We start from the raw sequence: 19,075 nt of genomic DNA, 5'->3' as shown, positions 1-19,075 counted from the left end.
GTTTCTATTTCCTTTTCAACAATCTTTTGAATTGGTAATCACGAACCCTTGGTTGATGACATATTATAACCTTGCCCCTGCATATACCTTGCATGTTTCCTTGAAAATAATATGCACCCGGATTGATACATTAATGTAGGAAAAGGGGTGAATAAATCATTCATACCTAGACACCCACATACATTGGAGAGGAAATTTTTGTAAAGTTGTCATTGATAAAGTATCATACACAAATCTAGGCACAACTAGGCCATGTGCTCCTTGAATGATGAATGTATTCCCTATGACTGCGTGAAGGCCACTAGACCATGTATTTCAGCCTAGAGAATTAGTGGGAACTTAGCGTAGGAATTGAATCAATTTCATGCTTGTTGTGAGCTTGATAAACCACCTGGTGCTTGTTTCTGGCTAATAAACCACCTGGTGAGTCACTGTGGTGCTTGTGGTGAGGCTGATAAACCACTTGGAAAATGGACTGTGGACACCTACAATGCTTTCCATGAATAGGTGTCCACCAAAAATAGTTAATTTCACCTCCTAAGAGTGAGATATAACTAATTTGATCTTGGGTGATGCCCTTTGTTTTAACCTAGAGTGAAAGTGACTCACTATGATGCTTACTACTATACATGAGTTGATAAGCCAGCTAGACAGTGGACTCCTTCTCCTAGTTATGTTTTTAAACCTTGGGTGTGAAATTCCATGAATACACATCCCCTCATATTTTGGATTAGGTTTAGGGATGGTTAGTGGCAAGAGAGACTACAGTATGGCTAGCCCATGATTAGGTGGAGAGTTGAAGTCCCTCCTTTAGTTTTATATATATTTTAACACATAGATATGTGTAAAATTGCCTATGAATATTTTATTATGGAGTATGATGAAATTGTATCATATATGAATGATAAAATGTTTATGTGTTATAATATGCATGATTTCATGAGCTCTGAAACTCTTTTCTATGCCCATGATCATAATAGTGTCCCGTAAACTCATGGCTTTTAAGTCTTCCTGGATGATGTTTTTTATTATTATATTCATGAAGAATATGTATTGATGTGTTTATGGCTACGAATATGTACTTTGATTCCAAGTAAATGAATACATAGTCATACTCTTCCTACATTGGTTACTTTGTTTAAATCTAGAGGTTGAGACCTTAGGCTTGGGATGTAGCTTCCAAGAGTAAAATTTCCTTAATACTACAAGTTTCCAAGCACATGAAAGGCGATATCCCTCTTTTTCACATATTTTACCATAAAATTCATGTTTCTTGTGATGTATGGTATGCTTCCATCACTGGCGAGCAGTGGACTTGAGCACAAGCGAACTCATGTGAATAGTGGCAGGATGAGACAAAACAGGCACCAATGGAACCATTGCAAATTAGAACCATGTCATACGTACCCGCACCAACTATCATCCATTTACCACAGTGGTTAAAATTAGGGAAATGGAAAGGGTTGATGGGCTTGGCCCAACACTATTTAGTAAGGTGCAAGATATCTAACTGTGGGCTATGGGTAGAATTTGGAGCATTGAAATATTGGCCACTACTCACCAATCAATGTCTTGATCATTCAACTACCTAACTCAAGTGATCGCACCAGCAAAGGTTGGCTAAACCGAGCCACAATGCCATCATGGAACCTATTGAAGGCTCGAAATTCTCTGCCTACAACATTATAAGGGAGACCACCTGGTCCAAACCTTAGAACAACTCCTTTTCTATTGAAACAGTGGTTCTGACTAGTTAAACTAGGTCCAATTACCTTCTCTCTATCTCCAATGGCTTTAAGTGTGACTTTCATCTACCAATAGAGAAGAGACATCAAATCAACCATCTTGCTGATCAGGCAAGAAAGTGATCCTTAAGCTGATCTGGGGCTCAGCCAAGCCACAACTATATTACGCCTCTTTGGGAAGAGGACTTCTAGAAATATAGAATTAAATCTAAATGAAAAATTATCATAAAATACAAGCAAAGGGAAAGGTATCTTAATCCTATCTCGATTAGGAAGATGTAGATCTACCTAATCAAGAGAAAAATATTCAAATGATTTGGGATTTAAATATGTCTGCCTTAAAATGAATATCAAACTAATGAAGTAGCTCAATTAACTAATATTATGAATACTAAAACACACTATGTTCAAAGATTTATTAAGATAAATAATTAATCAACAACATTTAGGAAGTACTTCACAAAATGATGATGATTGTCACATCAGTATTTCGAATGATTAAACAATAATATAAAGAAATAGTTCACAAAATATTAATGTTTATTAAATCATAATTTATAAGACAGATTTATGAGCAAATAGTTACTCAGAAATCAAAATTCAACCCATGAGAGCAGAGATAAGTAATAACATATTATTGATACAAATTACTCACGTTGACAATAGTGCACAACTATGAATAAAATGACACATTTATGCCATCATAAAATTAAAGTAGTATTTAAAATAATAGCATTATAAATACCAATTTATTGAATTTGTTTCTCTGGCTCTAGTCTCCAACAGTCCTTTACAATGCTTTGAACTTCTGCTATTAAAACAAGAGTTGCAATAGTGCAAGCTCTACCCATCATACATAATTCAGAATGAAAAAGAAAAATCCTAAATAATCCCCTAATCCTAAGATTTTCTCTCCTCTCACCTACAACTCTAAATCCTCATTACAATATTGTTTTTAAGAATTCCAGAATTGGAGAGAAGTGAAGCCCTTAATACATTCTACAATCTACTATTTATAATTTTACAAAAATAATTTCTCAATAGGAAAGTTGTTGAAGAGTGTTTCTGCTCAATCAATTTTCATTTGCCCAAAATCCTATTCTTCTATTGTCGAAGCATTCTCATTGATTTAAATTCCATTCTCCTAATCTCTTCAACTATTTCCCTACAAAAAATCAGTCAAATTTAATTAAATTACAAATTAAAATAAAAATACTAAATCTGGATTATAAAAAATATCGAATCAAAATTTAATTACATAACTAAATAAAAAGAAATATGAGTTTTCTATTGATTCCTTTGAAGATCTAATTGGTCAAGGTTAACATAGACGAATGGATCTGCACTCAATAGAATCTGTGGGCAAATGAAAATGCAAAAAATAAAACTCAGAATATTATTTTTGTTTAAAAATTTGGAAGTTGATATTGCCTTGCATTTTAGACCCATTAAATGATAAATATAGTTATTAAACCACTTTATAAATATTCTCCATGATTTTATCTATCCAATGATCCATCATGGGCCTCATTTGGCCAAGTAAAACTCAACTGATGAACTTCTAAAATTGAGGAGTCAAAACTCCCAGAATTCTGAAAAATCTATTGCTTGGGCTAAAAATGGAATTTCTAAATTAAATTCTAATCCTAAATTAATTTACAATTATTTATTAATTGTTTATAATTTAATTTCAATTAAAAACTTAAATTAATTAATAAAAAACTAATTATAAACCAAATTAAATTAATAATAAAAAATATGCTTTAAAAATTAAACTATGAATATATTATATTAATATTAAAATTTAATTATATTAAAATTATAATGATAATATAACATCTTATAATAAAATATAATACAATATATATTTTAAACATCATAACCAAATTATTTTAAATCCAAAGTTAATACCAAAACAAAGTTATGTGCTATGGTAATGGAGGGATAAGGAGGTTACGTGAGGTGTGGTGGACAGATAAGAGATTAGGGTGAGGTGGAGGTATAAGATGGAGGGTGATGTGAGCATGATGGAGGTGGATGGAGTAGGAGTTATGAGTAAAAGAAAACTTTATAATAAAATCAAATAGTTACTCATATAAAAATCGACGATCAGAGTTTTTAAATATCGCAAATTTTAAAATGATCTACAAAGAAAACATCGATACACCAATGTGCGATATTCAGATATCGATGATTTTAAAAATCAGAAAAAATAAATTGGGATTTTAAAATAGGGTGTTTCAATTCGGCATTTTTTAAATGGGATTTTGAGAGGGAGGAGGTGATGTGAAGTGGGGCCCACATGGAATTAAAATTTCTACAAAATGAACTACAACCACTTTGCAATTTTGAGATTTTGAGTTTCTGAATTTTTTTTTAAAATAAGAAATCGGAATAAATTACCTGAGATCATGAAAACACGTCTTTAATTGTTCTACAATTTGGATGGGTCATTTTGTAGGACTATTAGTGAAAAATGAAAAAATTAATAAAAATTAACTAGGGATTAATATTTAAAATGAATTACTATTTTAATTGCAAAAATTAAAATATTATGCATTTTCTACATTTTTTAACCCAGGTGACAAAATGATCAAACTTCAAAGGAGTGTCATTTACAAACTGGTTGACCAAATGAGGTGAAACAAGTATTAATGGAAAGATTGCTAAAAAATGATTCAATGAAACAATGAAAATGAAAAAATGGAAAAGTTGTAGGACAATTAAGTAAATGAGAATCATAAAGGTGTTTAGCCAAAAATTAATGTAAAGGGTCCCCATTATTTGAAGTAAATGAATGAAAAATGGGAGTTTTGGGTTTTCCTTACAATAATGGTGACAGACATGAGAAGAATCCATTATCATTGATTGAAAATAATGAACTTTAATTTACCCAAAGTTTAAAAATAATGGAGTTCATGAAATTGTTGGAGAGTAAAATATTTCCATAGGTGCCACATAAATAGATTAAGCAATATGAGTTTGAAAAGATAAGTACTTAAAGCATACTTGATTAAAAGTCATGAATCTAAATTTTGGGAAAAATTTATTTTAAAATTACGTCATATGAAAAATAGAACAAGGTAGAGATAGGAGTCTTTGATAAATCATATATCCATTTTTATGAATGGTCGCTCACATCGCTTCGCTATGAGAAACCCTGAACAATACCCTGATAAAGTTGTCTTTTATGCCATGCAAGCCTAACCTAGCTGCCTATGAGAATCCATAGCCCTGACGGTTTTACATGTATTTCCCATGCTTCCTCTTTTAATCACCCTTTTGATAAGCTCATTTTGGAAGATTTTAGTTTATGATGTACTTGAGTGAAAGAGGTGGGATGGTAGTAGAGACTTATGTTTAATGGACATAATAATTTTATAGTGTTGACTCCAAATTCTTTTCCTGCGACTATCAATCAAAGGCTTTTATGTGGAGGGATGACAGGGATCCATTACGTTAAATTCAAATTAGTTTTTTCTTAGAAATGGTAAACCATATCAATTAGAAACGATGTGTGTTACTCGATGAAAAATATTTAAGGCAAGAGGACTTTATGGTTCCATAAAGATATATGTTTAATGATAAATGAAATTCACTGCGTTAGGTGGAGTTAAAATATTTTTTTTATGTATGTCAACTGTTATTGGACGAGAAAAGTCATTTCACATAAATCATGGGAGAATCACCATAATTAAATAAAAACCAAAATCAAAAGAAATCCAAAAAGAAATTATCAAACTTTAAAAATGTAGAAATAATGAAAACAAAAGACGAAAGAAAGAAAAAATCTACAATTTAAAAGATAACCCAACAAGACTGATTATACAAATTTCTCAACAAAATAAGTAAAAGAAGATAATCATGTGAACATTCTTTCTTATGTTGAGATTTAGATAAATTTTATCTTTCAGAGTTATAAGCATTTAGACTTCCGATAGCAGCGACGATAAGATTTATCCCAAGCGAAAAAGTTTATGTCTGTTGTAAATTTCCTTGTCTCAAAGCAAGAAACAGAACTGCAAAAAGAAGCTTAACTATTTTCTAATAAAAGTGATGCTTAAAGAAACAGACTAAAGTTTAAAAAATCCCAATTTTAGCTGGTTCGATGAGGCTCAGTACTTCTTCCTTTAAAAACGTGAAAGAAAACTAGAAAAAATAGAATAAGCTTCAAATCTAATCTGGTAGAGACATGAAAAGTTTTATAAGAAGCTGCAAAACAGAGTTTTATATCAGCAAAAACTAAAAATAAAATTGAAACTAAAAGCAAAGAATGAAAATGAATGAAAGTGGGCATATGAAACATACCATTGGAGAATTTCATTTATTCTTACCTGAGAGATATCATTTTCCCCAATATAAGGTAACTTCCTCTTTTAATTAAAATTAAGAGCATGAAGATGTTGAATTAACTAAAATCTTATTGACCCAAAGTCATCATTTATTGAATCTAGCTAAGGAAAGGAGTAAACTAGAAGGAAACAATGTTTCATGTTGATGGAATCATAAATAAACTAAATCCACAAAAAAGAGAATGAAAGGATGCTTCTTTATGAATTGAAACGATGATTGTTCTCATAATATGAAAAGTTTCATATCTACTCCACGATTTTCATAAATTGTCCAGAATCAAGACTAAATCTAAAACAATGTACTACAGAGTGTATATGGAGAGGTCTTGAATTTTATATGCTAAATATAGAGTTATATATGAACACTCAAATATGAGAGAAATCAAGAATGATTTAACCATTTTTCAACATATTTTACGTGTCCCAAATTTCTTATCAATTGTTGGATTACCATGGTGGTTGCTCAAGAGTGCCTTGAAAAGCAAAATGAAGTTTCTAAAAGATGATTGGGATAATAAAAATCACATCTAAAAAATGAATCAAAGGAAAAAACTTAAACAAACAAGAGGTGATGAAATTTCTCGTTAGTGAAGCAGATTTCTGAAAAGAGTAAAAGAGGCCCATGTGCATACACTGTGAAGAATGTATATCCCTATAGTCACAAAGTCATCCTGATGAATAAATACTTGAATTTGATGAGATTATGATCAAAGTACATTCAATCTCTTGACCACAAAGATAATCAAAGAAAACATCATGTGAACATAGTGAGAGACCAGAATGAATTGATCAAAGATCTATGAGGATTCTTAACCCAATATTCTGAAGGTTTGAGTTTTTGCGAGAATCAAAGTGAAAGATAAGACCTCAAGTTTTTCAAAAATTTCAATGGAAAAAACTCCAATAAATAAAAATCTTGCTTCATAATGTTACCAGCGACATTTTTTTTTCATAAGTTTAATGAAATTTCACCTATGATACAAGAAGTCTCAGTATTTATAATTTTAAAGGGAAGCAAGATCTTGGAAAACTAAAAAAAAAGAAAGGATCGGGATTCCAAAATTTATCAATTAGAGGCCCTTAATCATTTTGGAAGAAAGGAATATCATTAAAGGTAAAATAATGTGAATGAGCATGATGCAATGGTTGTACTCAGTTTGGCAATTGTAAGATTCAGAATAGGAACAGATAAAATCATGGATAAGATCATTCACTGCAAGCGTTTTATGTGAAATTTCCATAGTTTGTAGAAAATTAGACCAATAATGAGCATACGAATTTCATTCCAGCTGCATCGATGAGAGACAAAATATGATTATTTATTGATATTTCCAAATGAAAAACATGAATTCCCGTGAGACTACATACATCAGCATATCGAAAGAAAAATATCAGAAAAATTTTATGGTTGTATTTTTTTGAAACACATGATATGCTTACATTTCGATAGGCTTTTGAATGTAACGACTAAAAATTATAAGTGGGAAGGAATATCAGAGGTCCTTTATTAAAGTTTTAATATCAGGTGTGTGAAAGGGTAGCAACCGATTGGAAGTTGCGATATGAAAGTTCTGATATGAGTATCAAGTATTAGAGGTTTTGGGAATATTATAAATCGATAGATTGGGATATCGGATATCGGTGAAATGAGGTTCATATTTAAAAATATGATATTTAGAAGTTCCGATAATGCTACATGGTAGTCTTGTGGGGTCGACAACTTTTAAAGTATTTAATTCAAAAGAAAGCACCCAACTCAACTTCATCTTTTTACCAAAAAACCCTATTAATAATTTAATTAACCATCTGGAGTATTCAATTGGAGAAATATGTTATCAAAACTTTCTTATGAGGAGAGTTGTGATATTATAGTGATCTGATATGAATTTTCCGATAATGTATTAGAGGTCTATCAGGGGTTTAATGAATATAAACAGAATTAAAAAATACTCAAATTCTAATGAAACAACAAATACTTCCCTGAACATGTTGCAAATTTAGAAATGGTTAGTTGGTTACCTATCTCAAGTCTCCAAAATGAAGGGAATGAAGAGCTGCTAAAGAAACAAAGCAGAAATTAAGAAATGACTATGAAAAAAAAAGAAAACTAATAACAAATGAAGATGAATCTTTTAACGCATACCTTGAAGAATATTGAGTGTGAGTTTACCTCGTGAACCTTAAAGTTTTCCCATGTTCAACATTATCTAATTATTTAGTAAATATTGGCAAGTAATGAGCTTTTTAATTGCATCCACTTCAAATTTGCATTAGGGGGAAAGAGTGGTGAATCAAAACAATTCCCTGAAAACTTCTTCCTAGATAATTTTATCACAGAAACATTTTTTTAAACCATATGATGATTTTTTGCAAAAGTAATGCAATCAAGTGCATCACAAGTGTATATGATTCGACTATGATATATTTTAATCCACTTTCCCAGAAAATGATAGGGGAATGTGAAGGAAAATTTTGGACTGATTATATTTTAATTAAAAAATTACATTAATAGAACAAATGAAAACAAAAAAAGGAACTAATCTAAATAAATATATTCCTATTGGTAACTGAACAGAAGGAAGAATGAATAGGTATAGACATATTTCCAATGCAACCATTCTCATCTTAACTACTGCATGTATGTACAAGTCAAAAATTAGTAACAAGAATATAATTACATGAATAAAAATAGATGTTACGCAACTAGCTCACAAAATAGGAGAAGAGATAGATCAACAACTTCAATATCAGCCTCTTTGAAGGGGAAACCTCCTTTACATTACACAAATGAACAATTCTTGGATGATACAAATGACAATATCTCCTTCCTATATATAGGAATATAATGGGTCACAGTATAGTCAAAGCCGACATAAAAATAATAATGGAAGGGCACAACAATAACAATAGTGGTTTTCTATGGGGCACAATAATAATAATATGGGGACAACATGGGCACAACATTAACAATAATGAGATACAATGACAATAATAATAAGGGAATACACTAGTATTATATGGACCTAACAAGCCCCTCTCCTTTAGAAAGGTGTTGTCCTTAATGCTTGAGTAGTTATGGATGCTTCTGTATAAAATTCTCATCCTCCCATGTGGAACCTTCAGCGCATAAGTTCTTCCACTTTATGAGATACTCGGAAATTGATCGATTTCATAGTTGTCGAGTTCTTGTTTCTATGACTACTTCAAGTTCCAATATGATTTTGCCTTCCTCATCAAGTTCTGGAAATATCGTCTGAACTGGGATCTTGTCACCTATAACCTTCTTTAAACATGAAACATGGAAAACTGGGTGCACTCGAGAAGCTATAGGAAGCTCCAGTTTGTATGCCATAGTACCAATCTTTTGCAACACCTTGTAACCATAATACTTTGGTGATAATTTATTATCCTTCTTAGCTTGCTTGAGGAACATTTGTTTGTATGGTTGTATCCGTAGAAATTCCCAGTCACCTACATCAAAACTTCTTTCACTGCGATGTTGATCTGCCCGTTGTTTCATTCTATTCTATGCAAAAGTGAGGTTATCCTTTAAGAGTTTGAGAACTTGTTGTTGATGCTCAATGTGATCTTCCACTACTTGAACCTTAGAATTTTGTCTTAAACATGATGTGACAGACAATGGATGATATCCATAAAGTGCCATAAATGGGGTAAATTTTTCTACAGTATGGAAGGAAGTGTTATACCACCATTTAGCGAGAGGCAACCATTTGACCCATTGTGTCTGTTTATCAGCTACAAAGCAACGAAGATATCCTTCCAAACATTTGTTCACAATCTAAATTTGCCCATCAGATTGAGGATGATAAGATGAGCTATGAGCTAACTAAGTACCCAGACAAGAAAAAAATTATGTCCAAAAATTTCCAGTGAAAATGGGATCTCTGAAGCTTACAATAGTATTTGGGTTTCCATGTATATTTTGAATTGTTTCCATAAATGCAGTAGAAACAGTATTGGATTTAAATGGATGAGATAATGCACAAAAGTGTGCATACTTGGTAAGTCTATCAACTACCACCATGATGACACTCTTTCCCTCAGACTTGCGTAAACCTATGCTAAAATCCATTGAAACCTCCTCCAAACATTGACTTGGAATGTATAAAGGTTGTAACAGACCTAGGGTCTTAATTGTTTCAACTTTCTTTTGTTGGCAAAACAAACATTTCACCACAAACATTTGAATATCATGTTTAAGGCCATCCTAAGAAAATTTCTTCTTAACCCTATGATATGATTTTAAAAATCCCGAGTACCCTCCTAACGGAGAGGTGTGAAATTCCATAAGAATCTTTTGCTTGAGTTGGGAATTCTTACAGAGGTATAAGTGATCTTTGTACCATAAAGAATCATTTTTCTAGCTAAATGTATCAAATGTACTGGGGTCTTGTTGTAACTTTTGAATGAGTGGCCACACTTCTTCATCATTCTTCCATTCATCTCTTTCTTCATTTATCCAATCTGGTTGGATAATAAAAATGGCGCAAAGAAATGCTTCCACATCCTCATCCTTTCTTAAGAGTGCATTTGCAACAAAATTTTTCTTCCCTTTTTTGTAGATGATTTCAAAGTCATAACACAACATCTTTGTGACCCATTTTTGCTACTCTTTTGATGATAATATTTGGTCTACAATGTATTTAAGACTATCATGATCTGTTTTTATCTTGAAGTGTCTTCCCATTAGGTAAGGTCACCCTTTCTTAAGTGCATGTAGTATTGCCAACATTTCCTTCTCATAAATAGATTTTTGTAAATGCTTTCTTTGATTGGATGACTTTTGTAATGGGTCTTCCTTCTTACATTCAAACAACACCAATTTCATTTCTTAAGGCATCACATTCCGCAATAAAGGTTTTTGTGAAGTTTGGCATAGCTAAGACTAGTGCTTGGCACAATGCCCCTTTAAGATGTTCAAAGGCTTTAGTTTCTTTTGGAGTCCAAGAAAATGCATCTTTCTTCAGTAATGTTGTTAGAGGTGTTGTTATTCTCCCATAATTCTTAACAAACCTGTGATAATACCTTGTCAACCCAAGAAATACTTGCAGTTGCTTTATGGATGTGGGGATTTTCCATTCCTTAATGGCTTTAATTTTACTAGGGTCCACCTTAACACCTTCTGTTGGGCATGGAATCCCCCCACAGCATGTTTTGGGGCTCAAAGCCCAAGTTTTGAGTAATACTATTGTAAAACTCTGTGAATTTCAAGTGTGAAATGTATCTTAGAGTCATAGGGTTGTCCACCCTAAGTTTGAATGTAATGTCGGCCTACCCATGGTCCGCGGACCATGGGATTGTATAAATAGAGCGAGGCTCTGAGTTGTAAAGATATGATAGAATCTAATGGATAGAGTGAGATAGTGAAGCATAGAAGAGGAATCTAAGTGTGTCTTGGGTCATAGTAGTAGGAAGAGGCTCTACAGCTGAGTGCACGGACACCTGCAGCTGAGTCACAACTGAGTGCACAGAGTAGAGTTGAGTCTATAACCAAAGAAGAGATTAATAAAGAAAGGTTTTCTTACCAGTTTTGTTCATCTGTTCTGAGTTATTACATGTTTGATATCATTTGCAATTATACTCTTTATTTACTGCGCTCACTTGTATGAATTGTGAATATTGTTAAGTATAACTGAAAGAATACAAATAAGCTAAGTTAATGAACTAATATTGGATGATTAGTAAGGACTTGGGTAATAACACTGTTTGGCCCCCGAGTAGGGCTGCATGAAGGCAGTATCTTAGGTTGCAAGGTATAGGAAAATGCGCATAGCAACGTACGCAACCGCAGACAACTTGAAACCATCATACATCTCCAGGGTGCGGAAACCTGGTTCTATCACCCTCCCGTACTACTTCAAGTGAGACCTCAGTCCGCACTCCGCGGACTGTTGCTGAAAGGGCCAATAGTACTGAGATTTTTTTGGCTAAATCACCTCCAAATCTAGGTTAGGCCCCAACAAACCAACAAATGGTTCGGTTACCAGGACCGGGATCTGCATAAGGGATGTTTGATGTTGTGTCACTGGAATCCAATAAAGAAAGAAATTGAAGGGTAGTTGGACAACAAGATTCACGAGTTAGCGGTGTAGGAAAATAGGAATCTGCGAGTATCAAAGGAACAGTGGTTAGAGCACTACTTATATACAGAAATCCACAAAATTTTCTTTGCATCCTTCCCTTCTAAGTTGTATGAGTGGATTGCAAAGCTAGCAGACATTCAGGGAAGGTGTACGCTCAACAAACCGATTGTGTGGACTCCAGAATTGGTGAACAGACTAGAAGCATCGAAAGATAAGATCATGCACACTGTGGATCATTGGCTCAATTGAATTATAGGAGGGTTTATCACCAAGTTCATGGTAGACACGACAGTCATCTACAGCGAGGCAGAACGACACTTCCTCAAAGGACCGCGAGGTACGTACATTAAATCGTTGAACACTTCTATTAAAATGTTGTTGTGTGAAAAGCGAGTTATATGAATAAATTCATGTTTGGGGCTACACGAAGTGGGAGGATCTATAGAAATGAAGGTAACACAGAAGTAGAAAATAGCCCCTTGATTTCGCCGCAATGGGAAAGTGAGGAAGAGCTCACGAAGGTTTCTCTGAGAAGCGCAATCAGTCCGATAAGGCAGAAAATTCCATGCATACCACCCCCACCTACACCACCACTGGTTTCACTATTGTCAGCCCCATCTCTGCCCACACCACCTCCGCCACCACCACAATTTAATATGGTGAGTGCAATAAAACTTATGGTATTCAAAGGAGTAGGGAACGAAGATTCGGACCGATTTTGGTTCGTAGAAAAGGTAGTATGGGAAGCACAAGCAGTAGTGGATGACAATATAAATAAGGCAACGCTAGTAAGTGCATTGCAAGATCGCGCACTGACATGGTACATTAAGAATTTTAATGACCATCCAAATGCGGGGATTGCAGATATCTAAGTTGTGCTGAACATGGAATTTAACAGGCCAAAATCGGAGACACAATCGGTTATCGGGTTTAAGGAAATCACGATGCTTCCAGGCAAGACCCCATGGGATCTAGATCAGAGACTAAAGAGTATGATTCGTGAAGCCAACATGACCTTGATAGATGGACAACACCGTGCATGGTTTGTAGCATCACTAATGCTGCATTTGAGGATGGCACCTAGGTCAAAGCTCTGGAGATTACAGTGGGATTGCACAAGACCCCAATATAAGATCCTGGCCTGGGAGTCCAAAAAATCCACACGCAACTGCAAAATTTGTGTCTGGAAATGCAGAGTTTGAAACAGGACACAACAACTCACCCAGAAGCGTGCGAGGAGGCATGGTGCATAAAATGAAAAGGCTAGGGGCATGACAAGGACCATTGTCCGGTTGTCGCGAACTACTTAGCGAGAGGAGGGCCGATGCCATTAAGACCAGATGCACAAGCAAGACCGAGTGTGATGCGTGCATTATTGTGTGATTTTTCAGATAGGAGGAAACATTCTACGGATAATTGTCATATATTATAGAAGTATGTGGAGATGTCCCAACAATTGTTTTGTAATTTCTGCAGGTCGGCATGCCATGATGATTGCACCTGCAGAACTTACAAGTTGATGATGGATTGAACTCTTGCCTATAGAGTGCAAACCGAAATGCAAGCCCTCGATCCAAATACGGGAATGGCACGCACAGGATTTCAGGGGTGCAGACGAGGTTGAGGTGGAATGGGACTAAGAAGGGGCCGCGGACAGGTGATTTGTTACAATTGCGTAGGACCAGGGCATTACACCCGCTATTGTACAAATTTGACAAGAGCATCATGTTTATATTGTACTCAGTTTTATCATGAGATGGAGGATTGCCCTACACTGATAGCGAGGTTGTGTGATAAAGGAATACTCCAACCTTCCCTGACAGAGAGCCCACAAATGATGAGGTCTGAGCCATGTGACGAGGACCTGAATGTAAACATCATGCTTCGAAGTAGTACCATGACAGGAGATGACAAATGTAAGCACCCTGAAGGAAGTGCATGGTTTTGCAAGGCTCCTACAAGGGAACCTGAATTTCATTTGGAGCATGCGAGGGAGACATTCATGGAAGCTAAGAAGAGCTTCACGAAGGCATCCACTTTAGGTTGTAAGGATCGACTAGAACTGGGGATGGATCTTTCAATGCTCACTACCTTTCTAGAGACATGAATGAAGCTACTGCACAACAGCAAGGTTGTGAAGAGACTGCAGGAACTCATCACTAGGTTCATTGCATTAGGAGAACTCCGGGTAGTCTAAAAACTTGGAAAGCATGCATTAGGAACAGGAAGGGAAATGAGACTGACTGCGCAAATCAGAGAGTATGAAATGGATCAAGTAATTCTAGATATCGGATCAAATTTGAATGTACTGCCAAAGCAAACATGGGAGCGCATGGGTAGCCCCGCATTACAATGGTCTCCTATTCAATTGCAAATGGCAAACCAATAGAAGATCCTACTGATGGGAAGATTGTAGGGAGTAACGGTGGATATTGAAGGTGCGAGCGTGCTGGCAGACTTCGAAGTGATAGAGATTGTCAATGATAGTAATCCCTATCCTGCACTACTAGGAATCGATTAGGCCACTGATATGAACGGAGTCATAAACCTAAAGAAACACAAAATGATTTCTGAGAAAAAATCACTACGCATAATGGTATAGTTAGACCCTGCGGAAGGAGCGTGCTACAGAGAACCGGTGTGCGATGATGATAGTGATGATGATCTAGACTATGTCTACGAGATAACTACATGAGAGAAAGATTGGGTGAATCCAACAACAGATGGAAGGATTTCGTGGGAGTGTGAAAGCTCCTAGACTTCAGATTCGGATGAAGAAATAGAATGATAGCTGAATTGGTTACACAAGGTAACCATGCTAAACTGCAACATGATTAATAAGTCACTATGTTGTGTAGCAATAGAGGCAAGATATCTACCTATGTATGATGGGTTGACATCGATGGATGAATTCCTGAACAAATTTGAATGCATCAGAGAAGCTTTGAGGACTGGTGTGGATGAAAAAGGATGATGTGCCTACAATTTGGGAAACTGTAGATGTGGCTAGTAGATAAGTATGACGGATGTGATGATCCACATACACACCTCGCGAAATGGACCAAGGTCTATGGGGAAGACCCACAACCTGAATGGGTGCATTTCTTCTATCATACCCATGAATTGGTATACTGAGACGGATCTTCACCATGGTACGAACAAATGGGATATCTTGCACGAGGAATTTTTGTACAGACCGCGAAGCTCTGGAGGAAAGGCTCGCACAACTGGAAGAACTTGAGGAAGAACGGTTTTTGGTTGGGCTTCATCAGTAGGTACAAAATCAACGTGAAAATTCTGGCATGACCGCCATATCAAGTTGTGCACCTTCAAGGTAAATGACTTAGTACTGATTTATGATAGTAAGTTTGAAAGATTTCTGGGAAAATTCAGAATGCATTAGTTGGGACCATATGTGGTTAAGGAGGTCACAAATGGAGGAACGGTCTGGCTAGTCAAACTAATTGGGGAACCCTTCCCAGGAAAAGTAAATGGCAGCTACTTGAATCCCTACACAAGTGGGCCAGCTATCTGACTAGCCAGACGAAGCACAATCTTCGCGACCTCAGGAGCCAGACAAGGGCATAGGACTATAAACATACGCATCAAATGCCGATATTGATGTAAGGACACAATTCAGACACAGAGGTCTCAAAAGAATGGATGTAGCAGGTTTAATAAGCAACAACTCTATGCGCTGCAAACATCAGGACCGTTCGAGACTAGTTGGAGGGACTCCGCGCCAAGATCACTATGCCTACAGTGTGACTCGAGGGTGAGTCATAATGTTTGTGTTGGGGACCTGTTGGGAATGGAATCCCCCAACAGCATGTTTTAGGGCTCAAAGCCCAAGTTTTGAGTAATATTATTGTAAAACTCTGCAAATTTCGGGCATGAAATGTATGTTAGAGTCATAGGGTTGTCTTCCCTAAGTTTGAATGTAATGTCGGCCTACCCATAGTCTGCAGACCATGGGATTGTATAACTAGAGTGAGGCTCTGAGTTGTAAAGAGATGATAGAATCTAATGGATAGAATGAGATAGCGAAGCATAGAAGAAGAATCTAAGTGTGTCTTGGGTCGTAGTAGTAGGAAGAGGCTCTGCAGCTGAGTGTGCAGAGGCCTAGTAGAGTCTGCAGTTGAGTGCGTGGACTCCTGCAGCTGAGTGTGCAGAGGCCTAGTAGAGTCCGCAGCTGAGTGCGTAGACTCCTGCAGCTGAGTGCATACAGTAGAGTTGACTCTGTTACTGGAGAGGAGATTAATGAAGAAAGGTTTTGTCACCAATTCTGTGCATCTGTTCTGAGTTACTACATGTTTGATATCATTTTCAATTATACTGTTTATTTACTGCGCGCACTTGTATGAATTGTTAATATTGTTAAGTATAATTGAAAGCATACAAATACGCTAAGTTAATCAACTACTATTGGATGATTAGTAAGGACTTGGGTAACAACACTGTTCAACCCCTGAGTAGGGCTACGCAAAGGCAGTATCTTAGGCTGTGAGGTATGGGAAAGTACGCATAGCAACGTATGCAACCACGGACCACTTGAAACCATCAGATATCTCCAGGGTGCAGAAACCTGGTTCTAGCACCCTCCCATACTACTTTATGTGAGACCTCAGTCCACGCTCCACGGACTATTTCTGAAAGGGCCAATAGTACTGGCATTTGTTTGGCTAAATAACCTACGAACCTGGGTCAAGCGCCAACAATCCAACACCTTCATGAAATACAGTATGACCCAAATATTCCACCCCTTGTACTCCAAAGAAATGTTTGGAGTTTTTTGCATATAATTGTTTCTCCTCCAATACTTTGAGAACGCTATCAACATGTTGAACATGATCCTTCAAAGACTTGCTGTAGATTAGTATATCATTAAAAAATGCTAAAAAACAAAATCTAAGGAAGGGATTGAAAATGGAATTCATCAAACCTTGAAATGTAGAAGGTGCATTGATAAGGCCAAAAGGAATGACCAAATATTCATAATGACCCTCATGTGTTCTAAATATTTATTTTTGAAGGGTCTTCAATATTCATTTTGATTTGATGATATCTTGAACGAAGGTCCAAATTGGTGAAATAAATTGCTCCATGCAATTCATCCAATAATTCATTAATGATAGGAATGGGAAATTTATCTTTAATAGTGAGCTTGTTGAGCTCCCTATAATCCAGACACATGCACCATGATCTATCCTTCTTTTGCACCAATACTACTAGAGGAGAGAAAGAACTTTGACTAGGTTTAATTATACCAGCCTCTAGCATTTTTGCAACCATATGTTCAATTTCACTCTTTTGGGCATAGGGATATCTATAAGGCCTGTTGTTTGGAGGAACAAATCTTGGAATCAAATTAATATCATGATCATTATCATGAATAGGTGGGAGGCATTTGGGAGTCTCAAATACTTAGGAATGATTGTCCAAGACTTTTTGGAGATCTGGAGAAATAGGTAATTTCAGCGTGGGAACCTCTAAGGAACATAATTGTGCATTTACATCACGTTGTTATTTCTTTAGAATATTTGTCATGTTGTTAGAGTTGATTATATTTCTTGGTTTTCCTGTGATACCCCTTAATTAAAATTCTTTTCCTTTTGAAAAAAAATTCAGGAAAAGTTCTTGAAAATTAAAAGATATCGTACCTAAAGATTGTAGCCATTGGACTCCTAGTACAACATCAACACCACCCATTGGAATGGAAAGCATTGGACTGTTCAAAACATATTCTCCCATAGATAGTTTGATATTATGGCACTTTTCAGAGAAATTTATGGTTCTTCAATTTGCAGCCATCACTTGACACTCTGGTGCTAGATATAGGAAGAAATTCAATTCCTTCGCTATCTTACAATGAATAAAATTATGGGTACTGCACGAATCAATAAACGCTATTACCTTTTTCTTCTTGATATGTCCTTCTATCTTGATAGTTTTAGGAGTGGTTATTCAAGCCAATTCATTACAAGATATGGTCGGATTCATTTCTTCTTTCTCTAGGCTTTGTTCCTAGTGTATATCCTCTTCTTTTGATGTTTCTTGTTCCTTTTCTTCTTCCTCTCCACAATCTATGTAAAATAATTTCTTCTCAACACACTTATAACCTTTAGTGTATTTTTTATCGCAACTGTAACAGAGCCCTTCTCAAAAAAATTCTTCCAATTGTTGTGGTGTCAAACTTGTAGGTTGTGGAGGGCTAAGAGAAACAACACTTCCATATTTATAGTTGTGATTAGTAGGCTTCCTTGTTGCCATAATTTTTCTTTCAATTTTTCTTGCCAACCTGAATGCCTTCTCCAACGATTCAGGTTCCCAAAGTCAAACCTCATGTTGGATGTTATATTTTAATGTATCTATGAAAACATCAATCCTATGCTCCTCTAGAATATATTTTACCCTTATATTCAATTTTTGGAATTCCTCAATGTGCTCCACCATTGAAACTTTTTGTTTGATATTTATCAATTGGCTAAAAAACGTGTTGCTTTTTGTATCCTCTTAATGTGCTATCATTTCTTCCATAAAAAATTTCCAAGTGACAATTTGTTTACGAGAGAAAAGCCATCAATACCACACAAACTAATTGGGTTCCAAATATAAAGTCGCAATGTGTATCTTTTGTGTGTTTTGCACATTATGGAGATTGAAATATTGCTCCATTTACAGTATCCATGTTACAGGATCCTTGTCATCAAACTTCCTCATATCGATCTTCTTAACATGGGGGGTCTTCAATCCAATGTTAGAGTCGATTAAATCATGACTAATATTTCTTTTGCTCTCATCACGAGTTTCCTCTACTACCTTATTTCCATTAGGAAACATTTCTTGTAGCAACTTTACCAAACCTCCATTCAAA

This window comes from Pinus tabuliformis, chromosome 8 (genome assembly GCF_031772625.1).
Source record: "Pinus tabuliformis cultivar Carrire ecotype Pingquan chromosome 8, CPIR1, whole genome shotgun sequence".
In the NCBI taxonomy this organism is placed as follows: Eukaryota; Viridiplantae; Streptophyta; class Pinopsida; order Pinales; family Pinaceae; genus Pinus; species Pinus tabuliformis.
This window is presented reverse-complemented; position numbering follows the sequence as displayed.